Source organism: Manacus candei, unplaced genomic scaffold, assembly GCF_025592945.1.
Source record: "Manacus candei isolate 608988 ecotype Guabito, Panama unplaced genomic scaffold, ASM2559294v1 h1tg000014l, whole genome shotgun sequence".
In the NCBI taxonomy this organism is placed as follows: domain Eukaryota; kingdom Metazoa; phylum Chordata; class Aves; order Passeriformes; family Pipridae; genus Manacus; species Manacus candei.
The window spans coordinates 75,083,319-75,104,481 of record NW_026138062.1 but is presented as its reverse complement, the minus strand read 5'-3'; the positions used below and the strand labels follow the sequence as shown (position 1 = coordinate 75,104,481).

Sequence of the window (21,163 nt, the reverse complement as noted above, 5' to 3'; positions counted from 1 at the left end):
TACACATCACACATATGTAAATGAATATATGTGCAAGAGTTTAAGAATAGCTCTTCCCTGTTCATCACTTCTTTACAAACCCACTTTTCTCAGAATTCTCTGCTAACCAGAACTGAGCATTGTCCTGTTTTTTGCTGACTCCATGGGAACTAAAAATGTCAGTCTTTACCAGATATTACTTGCACAGCTTATTTTCTCAGTATTTTTCTGCTCTGCATGACTGTGTGTTCTGCCCATTGGGTGCCATGATGCCAGCAGCCTTTTTTCAGTCAGTTCACAGAAAGGTAACGGGTCTTAGCATTAATTTTTTTCCTTCCCTTTCATCAGATGATTTCGCTGGCCTACAAACTACAAGATTTCCAAACCAGAAGTTGTTTACAAGCTTGTCTGAGAAATCCAAACAAGTAAATTCAGGCTATTTCCGCTACCATCCCCACGTCCTTAGGCGCCGGCTGAAGCTCTCCTGGCTGAATTCTTGTTACACCTAGGGGGAGAAAAATATTTAAAGGCTTAATTTTACGTGTTTTATTTCCTTTCTCTCCTGCCTGTTCACAATGATTCATTAATAATTCATGGGGGAAAACGATGAACTGGCACATTGGTGAATGGAACAAAATGCAGGCAATGTAGCCTTTCTTTGTAAAGGGACGTTTCTGAGCTCTTGCAGTGCCATGTTCAATTCTCTGATGCTTGTTACAGAGTAAGTGCTTTCCATCTGAACCCTTCTGAGCAAAATTCCTAATGAGTGAAGTAACAAGCTAATGATTGCATTCTTTTTGGGGTTTTATGTGTGCTAGATGGGAAGGATATACAAAATAGAGAAGGCCGTCTGCAAAATATATTTATATTTCTTCTCTGTGTGTGTGTTCTGCTTAAGTAAGGCTATGTGGATAAAAAAACCTAAGTGGGGTTAGAAAAGAGCTTCACTAGCAGCTTAAAGGGGATAAGAAATTCATTTATAAATGCACATTCACGTGAGAAACATTTTTGACAGCCATTTTCTGTTGTTCACACAGAACTTGAACTGTGACTAGCACGATGGGTAAACCCTGCAGTAAGGAAAAATACATAGCTAGGAAACAAATAATTTATTTTTATGTATCTCCAAACTCTAACCAGTGTCCCTTTAAAAAAGAAAGAATAAATACTTGTTTGCACAATTGCAGGCAACCACCCCTCCCATTCCCCAATTCACCACATATATGAATGTGTATATTGTGTGTGGAACTGTAAGATGCATCAGCTATTCTGGCAAGAAAATAGAACACATTTTTAAAGTGGCATGAATAGAAGATATAACTTGTTAAAATACTACTTAAAATATATATCCTATTAAAGGTGTCTGCTTTTTCCATGTGCATGTGTACTTGTAACTGTATTGCTGATTTTCACTGTTCTGCTGACACGACTTTAGCCAACAGCTAAATTAAAGTTTCACTGCTGTTTCTTTTTAGTGCTAATAAATACATGCTATTCCAGATTTTGTGAGAAGCTGAAATTTTGCAGATTTTTCTAATTTGTGCTCCTGTATAAGGTAATACTTCGAGACTCAGTTTGAATATTGTTTTCTTAATTAAATTCATCTCTGGTCCTTTAAAGAATACACAGTATTTTTAGCTTTTAAAGTATGACAGTCCGAATCAGATATTTTTTTTTTTTTCAGGAAAGCAACGAATGCATTTATTTCTACTTTGTCCTACTCAACTGGCTTATAACTTCATATTAGAGATAAAATGCGCAGGCAAATGAAAAGCTTAGTTTGCAGTTCTTTGATCTACTCACTCAAACGCACAGATCTCGGGAGGCAGTGGAAATGCCTGTGTTTATCCACAATGGATATATCCACTTTGGTGAAAGTTAGACTTACCAATATGCAGTTGTTCAGTCCTTTGGCAGTTGAGCTATTAAAAATAGAAGTAAAACCAGCTCTCCTGAGCCTCAGAGATCACCAGCACGGTGTTGTACAAGTTCTGTCTCAGTGGTAGAAGCCATCTCAATTCTTGAACCATGTAAATTGGAAATATTTCATTCCCTACAGATTTTCTAGGAATAAACAAACCACCAAGCAAACTTTGGAAGCCCTTCATGTATTTTTTTCTCAGTTCTTTGTTATAAGCCTGTTAAGTCTTATAAGAAGAAGAACAGCAAGTTTGGAGCTTTCCCATCTTTATATACTTTCAGTATATGAGAGTATGTTAAACACTGTGCTTCTGGCCAGCAGTTTGTGGAGCCTGATGGAATTCTCATACTAACTGGCCTATTTCTTTCATGAGATGTATCTGTAGTGAAAATTTCATCTATATCCCGACTCTTTCTGAGTAGCAGAATGTTCCTTTTACTTTGTTTTGTGTTTTTAAGTGAAGGAGAAGCCATAATGATAACACAACTCTTTGAAAGCTCAGATAATACAGAGGTGAAATATATTCCAAATAAGAATTTGATGGAAGCTGACAAGGGAAAAGAGTTGGAAACTTTTCCACAAATGATAGGGTAAATTGTAGTAGGATGCAGCGAGTAAGTCTAGAGGGTGGCTAGTTATCAACACTTGTGGGTTTTTGTTTGGTGTTTTTTTAGGAAATCTCACCATATAGGATTTACTTAAAATTTGAGCTGTTGTCTTAGGTGAAAATCTTAACTTTCACCAAAAGTAAACTTTTCTAGTTTCCTAGTAAACTTTTCTAGCTTGTAAAGAAAACCTTTAAAATGCAAGCCTGCATGGCTCCAGAAACAGAAAGAGAGAAAACCTGCTATATAACCTGTCACTTAAAATTTATGGGTTTTTTTTTAAAGGCAATTGCTATTTTGGGGGGTGATAGGCCAGCCTGACTCAAAATGCTGCAATGCTCGTGGTCGGCAAGCACTGCAAATAGTTTCCTCATCAAAAAGAAAGGCACGTCAAGCATTTCGAACCCGAGAACACTTAAAGAGGGTTTTTTAAGACCCCCAAAACCTTTACAATAAAAATGAATTAGCGAATTTTGCTACTTAACTCAGAGTAATGGTCTGAAGTGCTTTTCTAATGAGATAAGATGCTATATCCAGGAAGTTAATGAGGCAATACTAATTTGGGTGGTGGTTTTTTTTTTTCAAGTAAGCATACACTGGCCATTGAATAAAGACCTATGCAGAAAACAACCCAAACCTTTTCCTGTTTGTTCATGCAAATTTTATAATCAGTGTGTTCCAGCCAAGAGCCACGGGTGTTTTGCATTCCTTTCCCTTAGAATGTTGCTCTCGTCTGCATGACGGCGAAACCTGGAACAAGCAGAGCCAAATATTTACAAAAACGCTTCCCAAACATTCAGGGCACCAGTGTGCACTGTAAATCCATTTGAATTGCCCGAGGTGGGTATCTCCTCACAAAGCCAACTGGGAAGGACAGAACAGAAACACCTCCAGCTGGTGACCGTGAGATGGGTGCAAACAATCCCTTGCATGCGCGTGGATCCCGCGAGCGGAGCGCGGTTCTTTGGGCGGGCACGTGGATGTGAGAGCAGGGCCCAAACTGACCAGGCACTTTGCTTGCAAAGCATTTATATTGAATCAGATCATGTAGAAATTCAGCTCAAGCTAAAATTTAACTAAAACTTAATTAATTCAGTAATTTACTCAGATGAATTTGAAGCAAGAGTTTGGTCTAGTTTGACAGTGTCACTTCTTATATACTGTCAGCAAATGTCATTTCAGCCAAAGAGATCAACTTCCTAACGTTAGTTCCTAGTCATCAAATGTTTGTTTTGCCATTCAGAAATAGCTGAATGGTTAGAATGACTCCTTTAAAAATTATACATAAACTGGATTCCCCACTTGGGACCTTGCAACTCCCTATTAATACAGCAGAATTTTAAACCTTTGCAAACTAAAATTGAGACTCCTATAATATTATACATTGCAGTATGTTATTACCATAACATTGGCTCATTTGTTTGGTCACATATCAGCAAGCTTCAGTCAGAGAACCCAATATCAAGTCTTTGGGAGGAGTAATTTCTGTGTTTTTCCTCCGCGTGTTGTTGCAATGTACGTTGTTTACCATCCAGCCGTGTGAAAGCAACTTCAGGAAAGAAGTCTTACCAGAAGGATGTGGAGTCCTCTCCCTCTCTCTCTGTCTCTGTTTCTCTCCCCACTGAGGTAAATTTGCACAGTATCACCACTTTGGGCTTTTATGGAAGAAAGGTAATTTTGGCAGCACTTGGTGCAAGCGTGCAGGTGCATTTCTGGAGATTGCAGAAATAGAATAACAGCTTGCAAGTTGGGTTAATAATCACACTCTAAAGGAACGAAGGTGGAATACAGAGGGAGAGAAATACTGTATCGTTGGTAACTTGTATAAAAGCCTACCTAAACTAAAAGCAGCTTCCAAGAAGCAAGTAACCCATTCTGTGAATTACTCTGAGAATAGTTGCTCTGTTCATAAAATGTCTTGTAGCAACTTAGTGCCATTTGATAAGTTTTGAAAGAATGTTATTTAAATTCTACAGATTTCTTTCTAAAAACTTGCTGTTAATTTTCCGAGTTCGTTTTTTATTTTATGATCTATTATCTAGAGCTATGACACCTCACTCAGTGTCCACAGGTGAAATCATTCCTAAAGCCTTAACCATTATAGACTAAAATCTCTTAAGGGAATTTTCAGAAGAAGTTTATGGGAGCAGTGCTGTGTGAAGTATTGTCAGTGTGCCTTTTTGCTGTTTGATTTTTTTTTATTATGACTTTTTATGTTCATGTTCCCCAGGAAACGCAAAAATACTTGCTATTGATATTGGTTCAGCACTTACTAGTCTATGGGCATTTGAAGAGTTACAAATGCAACACAACCAGAGTAATCTATGTGATAATTAACTGACTTTGGAGGTTTATATTAGGGATGGATTTGACCTCATTCTTGTTTGTTACCTGCCATTTTTTCCCCTTTTTTACCTGTAACATACTCTTCATTAGGCAGGGGCTTCTGGTTCTTTCAGTCTCTTTCTGGACATGTAAATTCTCTACCTAAGTTTTTCTGGGAGGTTTTGCTGATGAATGAAGTAGAAGAGTGAAATATTTGCAGGCAGGAAGCTTAAAGAGAATTAGTGAAAGTAGAGTGGGAAGACCCCATCATTTTCAACAACTTTCAGAGAAGGAAAAGGAATTACTGTATCCCATCACTAGTTGCCTAATGTTTAACCTCTTAAAACTATTGATCTTTTTAAATGTAAAACTGAGCATTCGCGTATTATGAGCATAAATATACTAGTGGACCAGAGAAGATAAACAAGGTTAATCCATCTGGATTTCAAGCAGAAGTTCAAACACCATTACAGTTACTTTAAAAAAACCGAGCAACGAACGCATGCCAGAAAGGCTTTCTGGGATTTAGCCTCTCAGAATAAGCATCTAAACAGGAAAGAAAAAAATATCTCTAAATCTCTTTCAGTGAAATGAATTTTAATTATGTTTTCAGTAGGACCCGTTCTCACTCTTATTGGAGTAGGGAGGCGATGGGAGCTTTGCCTACACACACCCCATGCCCTGTGTGAGCAGAATTGTGCAGGGAATGCTGATTCCTGCTCCATCTGGGTCAGGGTACACACGGGTGGCCGTGCTCTGCTGACGAGCTGTAAAATGCCCTCGTTTGAAAGCCCAAACCCCCCGCATGGGGTGATTGCTTTTCCATCCCCAATTTTGGCAGATGACCTCTACTTTCTGCAGCAAGCTCAATGCAGTCTGCTGAGAGTATATATTTCTTTGCCCCTAGCAAATTAGGAATAATTTTATTGAATATAGCACAACGTTGTCCATTTTCTTTATATAGAAGTTTTGCAAGAGATCCTAGAGTAATTTTTTTTTTTTAAGGTGACTACTTCCCAGATAACTAACATTGCTGTCTTGATGTGATCTGAAGGTCTGATGAAGGCTGTTTGTATCTTTAAAATTATGATTCACTCCCAAAGTTTGGAAAGAACTACAGATCTTCAAGAGTTTTGCTTTTTCTTTCCAAAATGGTTTGCCTAAAATATAATTAAATATTCAAAGCTATGCAAACCAGGGTCATTACTTGACTTTTTTCATGAGTCATCACTTGACTTTTTTCCATCTCCAAAATGTGATTCATTTTGATCACATCTCCAAGTGTTTCTCCTTGACTAAAATGCTGAAAAAACAAAATTCTCTCACAAAATTACTTCTCTCTAGAAGAAGTGGCTTTAATTTACCTTGCTTTGAATTGCCTTTTAAATTTCAGATGTCACCAGTATTAACGTGAACTAGGCAGAATCACAATTTTCCATCCCCTGTCTATTCATGCAGCTAAAATAATCTCTTTTTTTCTAATAACTCAGGTGTTATTTTATTACTTGACTCAAACCCCAGCAGCACTATAATGCAATTGTTGCTCCTGTTAGCTACATCTCTTCTGACAGAAAAGCAACAGTGCTAATTTTCAGGCTTGAGACAGTTTTTTTTCTTCTTCTTTTTATAACTCTCTTAAAGAAGTTACAGATATGAGCCTTCAGCCCTATCTTATTGTAACATCTTTTCCAGGGTGTTTTTATCTGATTTTATCTTTTTCAGCTGCAAAGAAGTAGCTAACAGGTTTGCCCCCTTTCTCTCTCACTCCTCTTTTTACATCTAACAAATGTCTATTTGTTAGACGTGATGGCTTTAGCAGAACGAGTATCAGGTTTAAAATAGAGCTTAAAGGCAAGCAAAGTTCTGCAAAGCTTTGGAAATATTTTAATTCTTCTCCCCCCTCCCTTGCTTTCCTCTGGGAAATACTCAAAAAAATACTCTAAGTATTTCTGTGAGACACCAAACAGTCTGTGAGCAATTTGGGAAGAAGGAAACCTCAATTTAGCTCCTTATTCTGTCTGATTTGGAGCAGGAGCTTGAATGGGACTTACATGTGCTAAGCCATGGGAGAGACACTTGCTGATTTTGGTGAGAAATTCCAATAGAGTCTAGGAAGATTCCCTAGCAAATGGGTCATCAGAATTTGTACTGGGAAATGTTCCTGATGAACTTGACAAACCTATGCAAAAAAAAAAAAAAAAAAAAAAAAATAAATCTCAACTTCAGCTGTAGTATTTTAGAGTCATTCTAATCCTTTGCAGTCGATTAATTGAGTGTGTGTATCTAAGAGTTTCCCCATCCACCCTTGCAAAAACTGTTGTGCTCCCTTTAGCAGCAACTGTATTTCAGCATGACCAGAATCCCTAAGCAGGTTCCTGTGTCTGAGGCTCTCTGCAAAATGGGGCATAGAGATGGTGCTGTTCTCCTATACATGGATATACAAAAATAACATTCATGTGAGTACTGATAAAATATGCTTATATATGGATGATTTCTGCCACTTCTGAAACCCCATGTAATTATACAGGTCTGGAAGATTTAAAAGGTGATCCTGGGCTACTAAATCTTAAAGATATGCAGGGATCTGAGGGAGTCAGCAACATGAAATGCTATCAGCACAAGCAATCTGAGAAAGCCCAGCACATGTGCTGACCTTTCCTGAACAGAAGGATTATCTGGAGCCAGAAAGGAGGGCTTCGGGTGCCTAGAAAGATTTGGCAAGTAGCATCACCTCTAAATGTGCTGTAACTCTAATGTGGGGATGGTAATTAGTTTCTGTGGAACTTTCCCCTTCTAATTAGGTCACGTCAGTGTTTTAGTTAAGTGCCGTTTATTTAAACATAGCCAATTGAAAACTAATTTAGCTATCTTGCTTAGGCAGCTGCCCAGTGGTGTCAGCAGGAGTTTTACTTCAGACGAACTGCTCGAGCATTTACCAAGCTGCTCAGCCAGATTTTTGCAGCTCTCACGAAGATCTCTGATGAAGGAAAGGCGCCGTTATCAGATGGTTGAAAACCAATTTAGTGATGGTTTTGTGAGCCGCTGCCACTCCCATAAAGGCTCCAGCATATACAAACATTTTGGATAGGAGAGAGTTTCTCATTCTGTGCCTCCGGGTTCAGTGGGGTCTTCACCTCTTTTGAAGCTTCAGGGTCATATTGTAATAAAAACATGGCAATGCTCAGCTTTATCCATAGTTAGAAGGCATCTTATACCCAAGGAAATGGGTGTCTATTAGCAGTTATATTATCTAGCTTTTATTTGTCAAATTGCTTGTATAGACAATTTTACAAAGTAGTCTTAATGAGATCTGCAGTTAAATAAAGTGTAATTCCTACAGAAGTTTTGTTTTGAGGTTTTCATCTTTCTTTAACTCCCCATTATCTTGTTTTGTTGTAGTTCTGATTATTTTTAAAGTATCTTCCGGTGCTTTTTAATCTATCTGATTAGGAAGATTGCTATTAAGATACTAAGAAAAATCAATATGAGTCGAATGTAACATTTTTAAATTGGGCAGTTTGAACTTTGGGGTCTTTTCTGAAGGATTTGTAGATAATTCTGACAATTCCAATCATCTTCAGTGCTCTGCACAGTCTTTCTCCCCTTAGTGAAACAGTACTGGTTTTTAGATAAAGGAAGAAAATGGAAAAATGGGGTTGCAGGTTTTGTGCTTTTACTTGTGGCTGATTTGCTGTGCAATCTTTAGAAATCCACTGGAATGTTCCTAGGCTTTCCAATAAGCCAGTGTCCAAGCTTAATCAAGATGGGTCACTCTCTTGGCTTTTTTGGTTAACTGTACATTACTTAGCAGGTTGTTGATACACAAATAACACTTAGTGTTAATACATGGACTAATCCTATTTCAGTATTAATCAACACACAGGTTTATTTGCCTCTTTCATGATGGTGTTTGAACACTGTGGTCTATCGAGTATCCTTTAGATCCTCCAATGCAATATATTTTATAGATAGGAAATTAAATAGGAAATTTACACATAGGAAATTAAAACGGTGTCTGCTCTAATTTGCTGCTCCATTCACACATACAGTGACTCTTGGTGCTCACAGGACAGCCTTTCCTTGCCGTGGGGAAATGGCCAACCTTTTCCCTTCCCGCTCTTCAAAAAGCCTTTATCATTCAAGATCCAATTGAACTGATGAGAGAAACAAAAAAGGTCAGTTGTGGACATGCTGTTAGTCTTCCTGGAGCTGGGAGAGTCAAAACTAGTGTCCTGTGCAGACTGTGTGTTATTTCATGCATAAAAAGCATCTTGAGCTGTTTAGAAAATGTGCTCAAGAGGTGAAGAACATTCACTGCACTCCACACACTGTCACTGTTCATGCCAGCACGGCTCTGAACGTGATGGTGCTTTACCTGATTGGCCTCCAAGCGTTATTGTTCAGACACAGCCATCCTGGGATCCCAAAAATATTTGAACAGTGATCCCAGCTACCTTTTACTCCTGCAGGAACAGACACGCTGAGACCCGATGATTGCAATGCCTAAATATCTCGCTTAGACTAATTAAAACGCGATATTTTTAATGGAAGTGGCTGCTGGTATTTTCAGCAGGTGTTGAAGTTCAGCTCTCACTGTCGGTCTGCCTGTCACTGCTTTTCTCACGGGCAGCTCCTGAGCAATAACTATTAACCAGGCACCAGGCAAGGGCCGCCCCCGGGGATGGGCTGCAGCTGATTTGCACGGTGTCAGTGGCCTCTGTTGCCTCGGGCACCGTGTAGAACACCTTGGTCCTGAACTCCCCGGTCTTTGCCTGCTGAGAAGTGAATTTGCTTAAGGGGAGCTACAGTTGTGCAGAGAGAGCTCTCGTTCCCTGTGTTTTGGCTTATGCAGGGTAATACCTGTAACGGGGCTTGGAAAACGCTCCCTATTTTCTGTGTCATACATGTGAATCAGAGGGGCGTGATCTTGTTTGAAAGCTACTTCAGATTTATTTGTTTCCCCCCAAAGCCTTTCAGTCTTGGGGATCTTAAACTGAGAAGGAAAAGTGTGAAGTATTTGGCAATAGAGCCCTTAACTCAAGTGGCACTTTGAATGGAGTTTACATATAATTATTCAAAACACTGTCTCTCCAACATCTGTATGTAGGGTGTAAAAGAGCACCCACTTGAGTATTCATGCAAGGGACTGTCTTAAATGCACTGGGGGAGAGAAGATGAAAATAAGAACACTTGTTATTAAAAAAAAAGCTGTGAACTGTTTTCTGAATTACTTCAGGAGGATCAAAAGAAGGATTCGCACCATCTGAATAGTTTTGGCATGGGTTATTGTTCGGGCAAAGGGGACAGAAACCAAATTCTTATTTGAGAGCAGTCTGAGTTTATGGGAATGGACTTTTTCAGGTGGTTGGTTGTAGGAGCAAAAGTTTGCCAGGGAGAGCTTCCTCAGTCTTTGGTTCTAATTTACCCCTTCGGGAGGTGCACAGCCAGAATAGCAATGTTTGATCAACCCCATTACAGACGTATCTGTGCTGCATCAGTTAATGGCTGGATACAAACACAGCTGCTCCTGGCACTGCACAAATGGATGTGTGGAGAGCAGGATAAAAACGCCTGGAGGTGTTTGTACACGTGTATTATGAGCAGATCTGTGCAACAAGCAGATCTGTGCAAAACCATGAAGTTCACATGTGCCGTTTGGTATATCAGCATGAAAATGTGTTTTGCCTCCATTGCTGAAGGCGTTTTTAAGTGTAGATTTCATAAAGATTGGAGATGGTCTTTAATGTTTGTTTGCCACAGTCCACATACATATTAAAGTTGCAAAATCTATTGATCATCTTTCACCTTTTACCAGATAAACAGCGGTTTTCTGTGAGTAAGTGAAGTTCTTGTTTTAGATACACGTAACCCAAGGTGGAGAGAATAATATTTTCTCAGCAGGTGCCAGGAATAATGGAATATTTCTTTTTTTTCAAGCTTGACATTACTATTTCAAAGGTAGTAAGGGCTATTGCTGATGGGACCTCCTCTGTTTCTGTCCTACTTCTTCCCTTGCTGAGTCCTACCTGGATTTTGTCTTTTATAAGCAAACGGTGTGGGTATATCTTTCTAGTTATTTGCTTCCCCACCAGTGGCACATCTGAGATTTATCATCATTTCTGTAATAGTAAATGGTTTGAAAATACAAGTAGGAATTGGGAAATCCAGAAATGTGAATTTATAAATATGTTTTTGGGTTTCATTCTGTTTATCTTTTTCTGACCATATTAGGCATATATCCCTGAATATTCTACTCACACATAGGTTTCCAATATAAAAAAAAGGTGTTGTCTGTGTGTACCTGTCAACTTTTAGAATTAAATTATTGGAAGTTAAGGACTAGCATGTTTCCTGTCTTTAAAATATTGAATTTGTTGAATAACAAGAGCCTGTTAAGAGTAACACCTCTAATATTATTTGAGAGAAGTGTAATTTCCCTGCTGTAAGAAAGCTTTGGTTAAAACTGCTGCTGCTTCAAGAGAATTTTAAACTGAGTGGAGAAAGGAATAGTACAGATCCTTTTAATGGAATTGTGAGACACAAGTGGTTTTTTTCCCCCCTGTGTACACCTTTCATATACAGGCTCTCTGAACCATCAGTGATGTGGGAAGAGCAATGGCAGTTGCAACTCAGTTTAAAGAAAGGGCTTTTCAGCAGCATTCTTGCTTGGATTCATCAAATAACAATAATAGACATGAATACGTTTAATTTCTGAATTTTTGTTGACAACATTTTTAGCCAGCTTTCAAATATGAACATAATGCAGTTCTGTGACACGTGGGTTCTAAAATTTACATCAAGCCCCAGTTCTCTGATTCATAACAAGTCTGAAGTCTCTGGCATGGCAATAACTGCCTCTGCAGTTACCATTGAATTCAGACAGCTTGCCTGTTGAATTCAAAATTTAAAAAAAAAAAAAAGTTTTATTTACATACTACTTCAATAAAATGTCTGAATTCACGACAGAAGATATCCAGACAGTTGATCAGAGCCACGGCAGTTCTGTCAACTCCAGAAAGGTCTTGCTGGGTTGGTCTCTTAGAGGAGAGAGAAGTCAAGACAGGGAACCACTCAACCAGCACCATAATGTGACTGTGTAAGAGTGAGACACACTGGACTGCAGGGAGGAGGCAGGTCTGTCTTTGTGCCATTTGATAAGGGGAGAGTAGGGGTGATGCTCTGCTGTAAGGAAATACACCTTTGGTGTGTCTTTTTTGATCAGAGGAGCCTGTTCACGTTGCTTATCCCAAGGTGTAGGTCACTGCCACAGCCATGGTCCCTCTTCTCCAAGTGAGCCACTGCTGGTGGTACAGAATCATGGAAGGACAGAGGCCCTAGTGTGTGAGATGTTGCCTTCATACCCAGCATCATATATCAAAAACTAGGTGTGTGACTGCTGAAATCAGCCTGGTTGGCCATGCCAGCTCTCTGGCCATTATTAGCACCTCAGCAGGTACCAGTGTTGCAGTATGAATGGAAATTCTAGAAGCACCACTGCAGATGGACTGTTTTGTGAAAGCACACAGAAGGAAGTTGTGGTGCAAATTAGTCAAGTCATGCTGTAAAATTAGCTCTTTGATAGTTGACATTACAGTGAGACCAACACATTTTGGTCTTGCAATGCAGACAAGGCTGTGATTTGTGTCTTTACCTTGTCCCTGAATTATGTGATAGACTTTGGTGCTGGCTGGGCTGTAATGTGATTTGGGAATGTGGCTTGACACCACCTACACCTCAGAATAACAGTGTTCCTGGCACAGTTCAGCAATTTTTATCTCATAAGTACTTATCCTCCCCCAGTGAAGACTTTTTAGAATTTTTTTAATGAATCAGCACTTGCTACTAACTAATCTCATTGCTTCCATTAATCTAATGATTTCTTAGAAATTGGAAGTACTTCATAACCACTAGTAGATCTTTACACTACTCTCCTGAAGTAGTATGTTCTTGTAATTTTTATTCTAGTGGGGTAAATCAAAGCACAGAATGGTTAATTGCCTTTCAGAAGGTCTCTGTCAAAGTCAGCAATAGAACTCCCAATTGCTTTACCCATTAACTAAAATACGTTTCCATGTCTGAATTCATGAGGTACTAATAGAACAGAAGACTGGACTAGAGAGGGCGAGAAACTATGCAAAAGTATATTTCAGGACCCACATTTATGAGCTTTCAGCTAAAGCAAGGGGAAGCCATTTCATGTTGCTATTTGTGAATAAAAACTCCTATATAAATAGAAACTCATAGTAAGATAAGGAAAGTATCTCCACATAAACTGTTGCAGCAAGAATGAAAGACTGGAAGATAAATGTGGTGCTGAAGCATGTGGTAGATGAGTTGTAAGATACTCTACACACCCTTGCAACCACGAAATTAAAAGAAATTTAAAAATCATCAGCCAAAAGAAAACCTGATTGACAGCTAGTAAGTGCCATGTCCAGCATGTGAAGTCCCAGACATAACATTATGGCACAGGATATGGTTAAAATCCATCTGGGGACTCATAACAGGATCCTGGGAATGCTGAAAGGTTACTAAACTGCAGAGTCCAAAAGGATACATGTAAAGAGGATAAGGAGTGAATATGTCAGGTAGCATTTAGGTTAAGAGAGAAAGGGCATCAGAAAGGGAAGTCCCAAGTGATATTAGACACAGGGTTTGAGACTGGTTGTTAAAATGATAACACCCTTCTGTGATACCACCCTTGTTACTGGGAATGCTAAAGATGTGCTGGAAACCACGGGACTAAGGCAGGAGTATTCCCCTTAAGCAACCATCTGTTGGATGGAAATGGTGAAGTTGCCTTTACCTTGAAAGAGCTGGGCATCAACAGCTCACATTAGAAGGGGGTCAAGATGAATATAACCACTAAAAAACCTGCCATGACTGTGGTGTTCTGTAGCAAACTGACAGAAGGCTGTTCTGGCCAGAAGGGAAATCTTGCTTTGAGTCTTCATTTTCTCTTGAAAAGGCAATACTGCAGCTGCTGTCTTGAATTAAAGGCTTCAGAGGAGAAAGTGTATCAGTCCACCTTCTTGATTTGTTTCTTATTTGAGGCAACACTTTAATAGAGAAGTGCATTCTCTTTTAATGTCAAGCAAAAAACATATGAAAAGCAGTCATAAGGATTCCTATGAGACTGGATAATGTGGATGCATCAACCCAGATGTCTTAGGATTACTGCTGGGTAGCAAACCCTCAGCTGGGCTGCTACTGGTCTTAGCAAAGCAGCACGGTGATGAATGTTTGACTGCCTCAAAATAATGTCATCAGTAACTGGAAAGGTATTTAAATTTAAAACAGCAGGGGTTTTCCAAGGTGTTGAAAAGGAATGGGGACAGTGGGTGGCAGAGGAGCCACTATAAATTTTCTCCAGGTACAGAGGCTGAAAATGTTTTGAATTCCTCCCCTTTAGACTTGCCACGACAAGTTAATGGCAAGAACCAGAGGGGCTTTCAGGAAAGCTGTGTGTGGGTGTAGAAAATGAAAATATGGTATGGCCACACTCTTCAAATTCATACCATGAATAAGTTCAATGATGTCTCGGGGTCTGAGGTTGTGATATTAATTTTCCTCTTATACAGGAAAACCACGATGCCTCTCACATTGCTGGTTGTCACATGATGCTGTCACACACCTTTCCCACTTGTGGTGGTTTTGGGTCCAGGACTGTCACTGATCTGCCACGTGAACCTCAAGTGGCCATTGCCTCTTTCTGGGCCTGTGCCCCTTACCAGCCTTAGTTATTACTTGTTTACTTGGATTCTGGTTGTGTTGCACCTCATACAGTGCAGGAATTAATGCACTAATTGAAAATAGGATTAAACAGAAACACGAGTCTCTACAGGACTGAGGTGCGTGCAGCCTTTGGAGGACAACTGCTGTATTTGAGCAGGTACACGTGTAACACCATAAACAGGATCATCTAAAACCGTGATGATTGATGGCCAGGCCCTCAAGACTATTAAATGATTTACAATAGCAATCAAGCCTTGCTGTTATCATTTTATGGGCACTGAACACTCATCAGTGAGCAAAACACAACCCTTATAGTAAAGCAGGTTGCTATTGGGAGTTTCATGCGAAGGTCAACTGGACAGCTGCGCACCTATGTTGAAAGCCTCTGAGTAATTTAAAGCCAGAGAACTCAATATGTTTGTGGGTTTGGTTTGGGGTTTTTGTTTAAAATCTTCTGTCTGTCTCCAGAGACAGCGGCATCTTCTTGCAAAAGCATCTCACAAGCTACGTCTCCTCCACAGCTGACTTGTTTAGGGCCAGAGAGGAGCTTTGACACCGAGTCTGACTCCTTTTGTTTTCAATGTTTCTTTGTGCGCTGTCTCCAAAACGCAGAAGTTTCAGGCTGCTTTCCCCTCAACTCAGCAGAAAATGTTAGCCCTGCTGATCTCTGTGACAGAGCAACGGGTGACAAACTGCCTTGTCATTTCAATCAAAGCCACCCACACTTGTCATTAGATTTATCCAGGGTTAAACTGTTCATTACGCACCAGCCCGGGCTGCCAGGGGTGGCTGTTTTTCTTAATCTCTTGTCATAACTGTTGTAGGTTGGAGGAGGGAGTGGAAGCACCTGCTGGCTCAAGTGACAGCTTTATTCTGAGAGCTGCAGACTCAGCTGAAAGGAAAAACAAATGGGGACACGAATTACTGGGGCTGCAGCTCAGAGGGATAATGCGTTTTGTGGAATTAAGAGTTTGTTTAAATGAAGTTATACAGCAGTTCTCATCTCCTCCTACTTCCCAACTACCCTAATTTTGGACACGGTTTTCTATTTTCCTCTTGTACCCTTCTCTCACATGAAACTGCTTTTTAGTGTTGTTATGGGTTTTTTGGGGCTTTTTTTTGTTAAGAGTCTTTGGTGTTTTAATTGGATATATTCAACAAAATTTGTTAACAGTTCTTATGCCAGTTTTTTGTTAAAAACTGCAAATACATAAGAAGAGATGATGTGGACTCACAGCTAGTGTAATCTATTTCACATTTTGACAACACAAATCCAAATACATTTAATTTTTATTTTTATTTCTGTTGTGTTATGTCTCAGTGTGCTAAGTGTCTCCGGATTATAAACTTATTTTTCTTCACTTTGTCCCTGTAGTGTTAGGCTGATCCTGCTCAGTGCCTTATCTCTTGGAAGTGAGAATCTTGTTTTGAGTCTGACACTGACTTGTTTTGCCTACCACTTACTACAGCTGAGTGGGACTAAACAGTATTTTTAAATTTTTCATTAAGTACCATGCTATTTGTGGTAAAAAGCTCACCTGTACTTCTGGGGGACAGCTACTCCCTGAGTAGCTAAGGGAGACAAGAATAATTAGGTATGTATTTATTTTTATCCCAACCACTGGAAAGAAAACGTCCGTACTTGAGTTATTTTGAATAAATAAAGTAGATTTTTTTTTATGATAACATCAGGTGCATTAAACCTTTGGTTTAACTTTCATACTATGTTCAAGTACTAGGCATAGTTCACTTTTTTATAACTTAAACTACTTAAATTCTGGCAATACTGTCAACTGTTCTTTGCTACTAAACAACTTCGAATGACTCAAATATCCTAAGCAATTTTAATGATCCAAGCTTTACACCAATGTAACCTATTACAGCATGTTTTCTTATTTCCTCCTGGTTTAGTTAACCCTATAAAAGAAGCATTTAAAAATATATAATTATATATTATGTTGTCTTTATTTTACATCTCTTTTATATTCTCTTTAATATATAATTGGTATATAAAATATGCTGCATGCTAAAAATAAGTGTATTCTAGTATTGCTGAGCCTTTCCAAGAGAATATATGGCATGTGTCTCAAAGCTGGGCTCTGGGACAAGTCTTTATGATTATTGCCATTAAAATAAGGACTTCTTTTCACACAGAAAAGCAACATTAGGCATCTGACTCTCAACAAAAGGGCTTTTATCACAAAGTTTGTCTCTGTGTGTAGAAATGCAGCAAGTAGGCTGGGATAGTTTTCAGGAACTTCCTAAAATCTTTCTGTCAGATGCCTGGTTTGTTCAGGTCCTGGTGTGGAGTGACAGATAGAGGCAGGGAGGTTTTAGGGCTGCTCATTCCAGATGAGCTGTCACACACCCGTGGGTACCTCAGCATCCTTGTGTCTGTGGCACGTCAGATGCAGCAAACACTTCAGGGCAGACCAGGCTGTGGAATGCTGCTGCTGCAACAAAATGTGCCAAAAGTAATCACTGTGGGCCCTCTCTTTTGCCAAGGTAGAGCTTGTGTGAGGACTGTTAGGGAAGAAGCAAAGGACACAGTAACTCCAAAGGGTTTACAATTTGTTTGTCAAGGAAATGGGAGCAGAAGCCTCACACATGAGGGCAGGTGGGATAGTTCCAAGATGCAGTGGGTGTCATCAGACACCCATTAAACTGTTTACAGGGTAGCAGCAGGTGAACCCTTTGGCCTGATACTGTGAGAGACACGGACCTGGACCTTCCACCAGGATGAATAAGGGCACTGAGACCTCAATGGCTGTGCAGAATGAGGCCTTATGCTGTTATGTGGGATTATGTGGTTACTGATGTCCTGTTTGGAATTTGAATGTAATTTATTGCTGGATGATTTAAAACTGGAAAGCTTCTCTGTAAGATGTATGTGGAGGGTAAGATTAAAAGAAGGGGAGGAGAGAATGAGGCAAATATTCTGTAGAGGTTAAACTGCTTGCAGAGACAGCCAAGGTGGGAATAAAAGGGAAAGCAGCAGAAGGTAAGCAGCAAAGCACAGGGTTAAGGAGAGAATTGTAGATATGATGGCCCAGTGACTTACCTTTGTGTCATCGCCTTCATGTCAGAAATGATCCTGGGAAGCCAAGCTGTGGTTCAGAGGCAAAATGTGATTCAAACACTGCTTTGATTGTGACCTCTAAGGTGAAGGTAGAAATGACCTTCCTAAAGTTTTGCTCACACAGATGAGGAAGACCACAGAATCCCAGAGAGAGGTCTGGATTCATCTCACGAGGATTGTGGTGGTTGAATCTCCACAGCATGAAGCTGGGATAGCAGTACCTCCCTTGCAGGGAAGTACATAGGTTTGGATAAACACATATTTTGCCCCTCTGAACTGTCCATACCAGAGTTTGTTTTCCTACCTTTTAAAACTTTGTGCACTCAGATATTTCAGTTACTTATGAACTGTTTGTATGTCAATAATCCTTATTATCCTTCACTGACTGCTAAAATTGGGATTGAACCATTGTAGGGTCAGTTCTGCTCATGGCAGAAGAATGGTGAATGTGCTGCCAACACTTCAGGAACAGAAGAAGCAGGACCAATTATAAATCTGTTCACCTTGTGCCTTGGTGGGCTGGGTTTCAGGGTTAAATTCTGTGGGAAAGACACAAGAGAGGAATATTGAAAGATAAAATGCAAAGCAGCTTTACCAAAGATTATGAGGATAACTGAACTGATTACTCTGTAAAGCATTATTAATTTTCTCCACATAGGAATGGGTGGTGGATTCATCTGGGTTGTTTTCCATGGTGCTACATGGAACAGAGAGGAGGGAGGAATTGTGCCTATTGGAGTGCAGGTCTTGTGAAGAGCCCAGTGGCTCACAAGAAAGTGTCAGCAGGATGTGCAGATGAAAATTTGGGTCTGAAGAGATGATTGGTGAGGATCTGCAAGAACCAAAATGGATATTACTATTTAATATTATAGCTAATAGCAGTGGCAGAAAAAGTAGGAGTGTGTGAATGAAATTTACTGATGACACAAGCTAGGAAGGTGCCTTCAGCACAAGCGGATTGCAACATCAGACAGAATTTTGTGGACTGGTTACAGTACAGACAGGATAGACATTCTGTGGGAATGTATAATGAATTTCTACCCACACTAGTTGGGCACATAGAGAAGGATTACTGTGTTGACTTTTTGTGGTACCAAAACAAGAAGTGAGACAAGCCTTGTGAAAAGCAGTTCCAGGATATATTGAAAGCTGTATGTGCCATAAACCAGAATAAAATTTATGTCACTGGGTAAACATTGGTAAGAACAAGTTTTGTATTTTGTTTTGATCACCCAAGTACAAAAAGAAATAATTCAAGTGGAACAGGTGTGGGCAGGAGCTACGGGAAGGATTAGGGAAATGGACCTGTGAGCCTTGGCTTGCCTGGCCCCCAGCAGAACGTTGCTGCCCTTTCTGCAACAGGTGCTTTTGTAAAGGCAGAAGAGAAAGGTTAAAGCCTCTGAGAGCCTGGAGGACCAAGGCCATGCAGCAGATGAAGGTCAAGGGTGGTGATGGACAGCTGGTACCAGCTCTAATGGTGTTTAAATCCACTGACTGCATTGTGAACTGACATAATTTTTAAATCTTATTTGAATTGAATGCGAGTGTTGCAGTGCTTTGTATCCTTAGCTACCTTTTACTCAGTAACAAGATTAGATTGGTGTAATTCAGATATATCAGGAATCTCATGCTCGCTGCTTGAATGTGCTGCCTCCTGCCTTGGTAAACAAGAGGAGATGGCTGTTTGCTTTTTAAAACAAAAACAGGAAAGTGTGCTCTGTTGTTTTCCCCCTTTTAAATCTATCGCCAGTTTAATCTGGATTTCTGAGGCCCCACTCAGTGTTTCCACTAGTGATTTTTACCAGATATATCAAGCATTCATTTACCTTCAATGTGTTTTAATGCATATCAAAAGAAACTCATTAATAGCATCAAATATGAGATACTTAAGTGTCTTTAACACACGAACATTGGATCCTGTTCCTTGAGTGCACTGCGAAATTCGGAGGGAGCAGGGTAAGAACTTTAGCCTAAACCAGTATGTGTGATTTTTTTTCTGTATTTCTTTTCAGTGCTAAAAGCATAATAAATTGTGAGGAAAACATGGCTCTTGGAAGGAAGGTGATAGGTGAGAGATGGCAGCTTGGCTTTGTGTCAAGGTGCCCGAGATGGACAATTCTGTAACAAACAGAACCAGGCAAATGCGCTTTGCAGGACTCAGTTTAGTTATGCAGAAAGAGAGGCAGGGATTAATGTCAATATGTCATATTTTCCTCAAGTATCCAGGGCTTTTGTTTTTGTTTACTTTTGAGTTCGATTTAATTATTTATATAACCCTGACTTTTTTTTTTTTTTTTTTTTTTTTTAAGCATGTAAGGTTGGCAGTTCAGTGGCTCTGCTGCTTCCACCACATCCTATCTAAGTTTGCTTGGACCTTGTCCACAGCCATACGCTTCCTTGCCTCCACAATTTTTGTCTGCCCTTCTGCAGCAGGCACATGTCAAAAAACATGCCTGCCCTGGCTGTGTATGTAGCCTTAGGAGCTGCTGAATGTTTATTAATGGTCACCTGTGCTGTTCTTGTCCTCATTGCACCCCGTGGTATTTGATCTGAAACTTGCTGATGTGCTGCAGAGATTTTCTGTGGTGGGAAGGGCAGGACCCAGGTGAAAGAAGGTCTTGGTACAAGGGCTGTTCTGTGAACTCCCCTGAGTGTTGAAGCGCTGCCAGGTCGTGACTCTGGGGCACTGGAACTTACGTGGCTCCACTGAAAACAAGCCCCAGAAAACCCCAAGTAGAGCCAAAAAGAAGGTGACTTCTGTGAACTCGCGTGAGCCCCGCGGGGTGCCTGCCTTTTGTCGTAAACAGCTCCAGGGAGCTGAGCTGGGGCCTTGCCAGGCAGCCCTGAGCCACAGAAAACTCAGCTCTGACTTTGCAGTGAACCAGCTGGGTTGAAGTCTGCAGTCTGGTGGTCTCTCCCACTCACCCTTTTGAGTACAGGCTGAGGACAGGGGTCTGGGAAATAGAGAAGAAGGGGGGATATATCCCAGAGAAGATCCTGGTGGACTAATCCAGAGAAATTTTTAAAAAATTGGGTTTTTTGACATTCATCTGTTGTATTTTCTCCATCTGAAACTGCGTAGGCTAAATTTAAAATTCAGGATGCGACAAAGTTTCACATATAACTGTAGCAAATTAAATTGATCAATGCTGATCTTTTAGTACCAACATAGCCAAGAGATGCTATTGACTCATACCAGAACTTAGATCCCAAAATAGAGAGACTTAAAAATTCTTTTCTGGAGTTAACTGGAAATCTTTCATCTGTTTTCTTTTTTTTTTTTCCCCAAGAGTTTTCTTATAACAACCAAAAGGTTCTTTGATTCAGAAAAGGCATATTGCTTGATATTTTAAAAAGAGACTTCATGAGAATTAAAAGTGAAATACTACATGAAAGTGTACATGGGTTTACTTCTCCTTCTGATATTTCAGAAAACTAAACCAAAAATTATGATACAAAAAATATTTAAGTTTTAGTTTTTCAGAAAGAAAATGCCTCTAAATTGTACTCTCCTCCAAA

At 39.9% G+C, this 21,163-nt stretch overlaps 1 protein-coding gene across 5 annotated transcripts in view; it reads left to right on the top strand.

The window, feature by feature from the left end:
- The window catches only part of CD247 (CD247 molecule), a 51,436-nt gene that overhangs the window by 2,832 nt on the left and 27,441 nt on the right, over positions 1-21,163 (top strand). The window contains exon 1 of one of the 5 annotated variants that reach the window (XM_051780088.1): positions 6,995-7,286. The exons of the other annotated variants lie outside the window; for them this stretch is intronic. The gene's annotated coding sequence lies outside the window, so the exon portion shown is untranslated. Of the gene's footprint in view, positions 1-6,994; positions 7,287-21,163 lie in introns of those variants that run through there. 5 annotated transcript variants of the gene reach the window in all.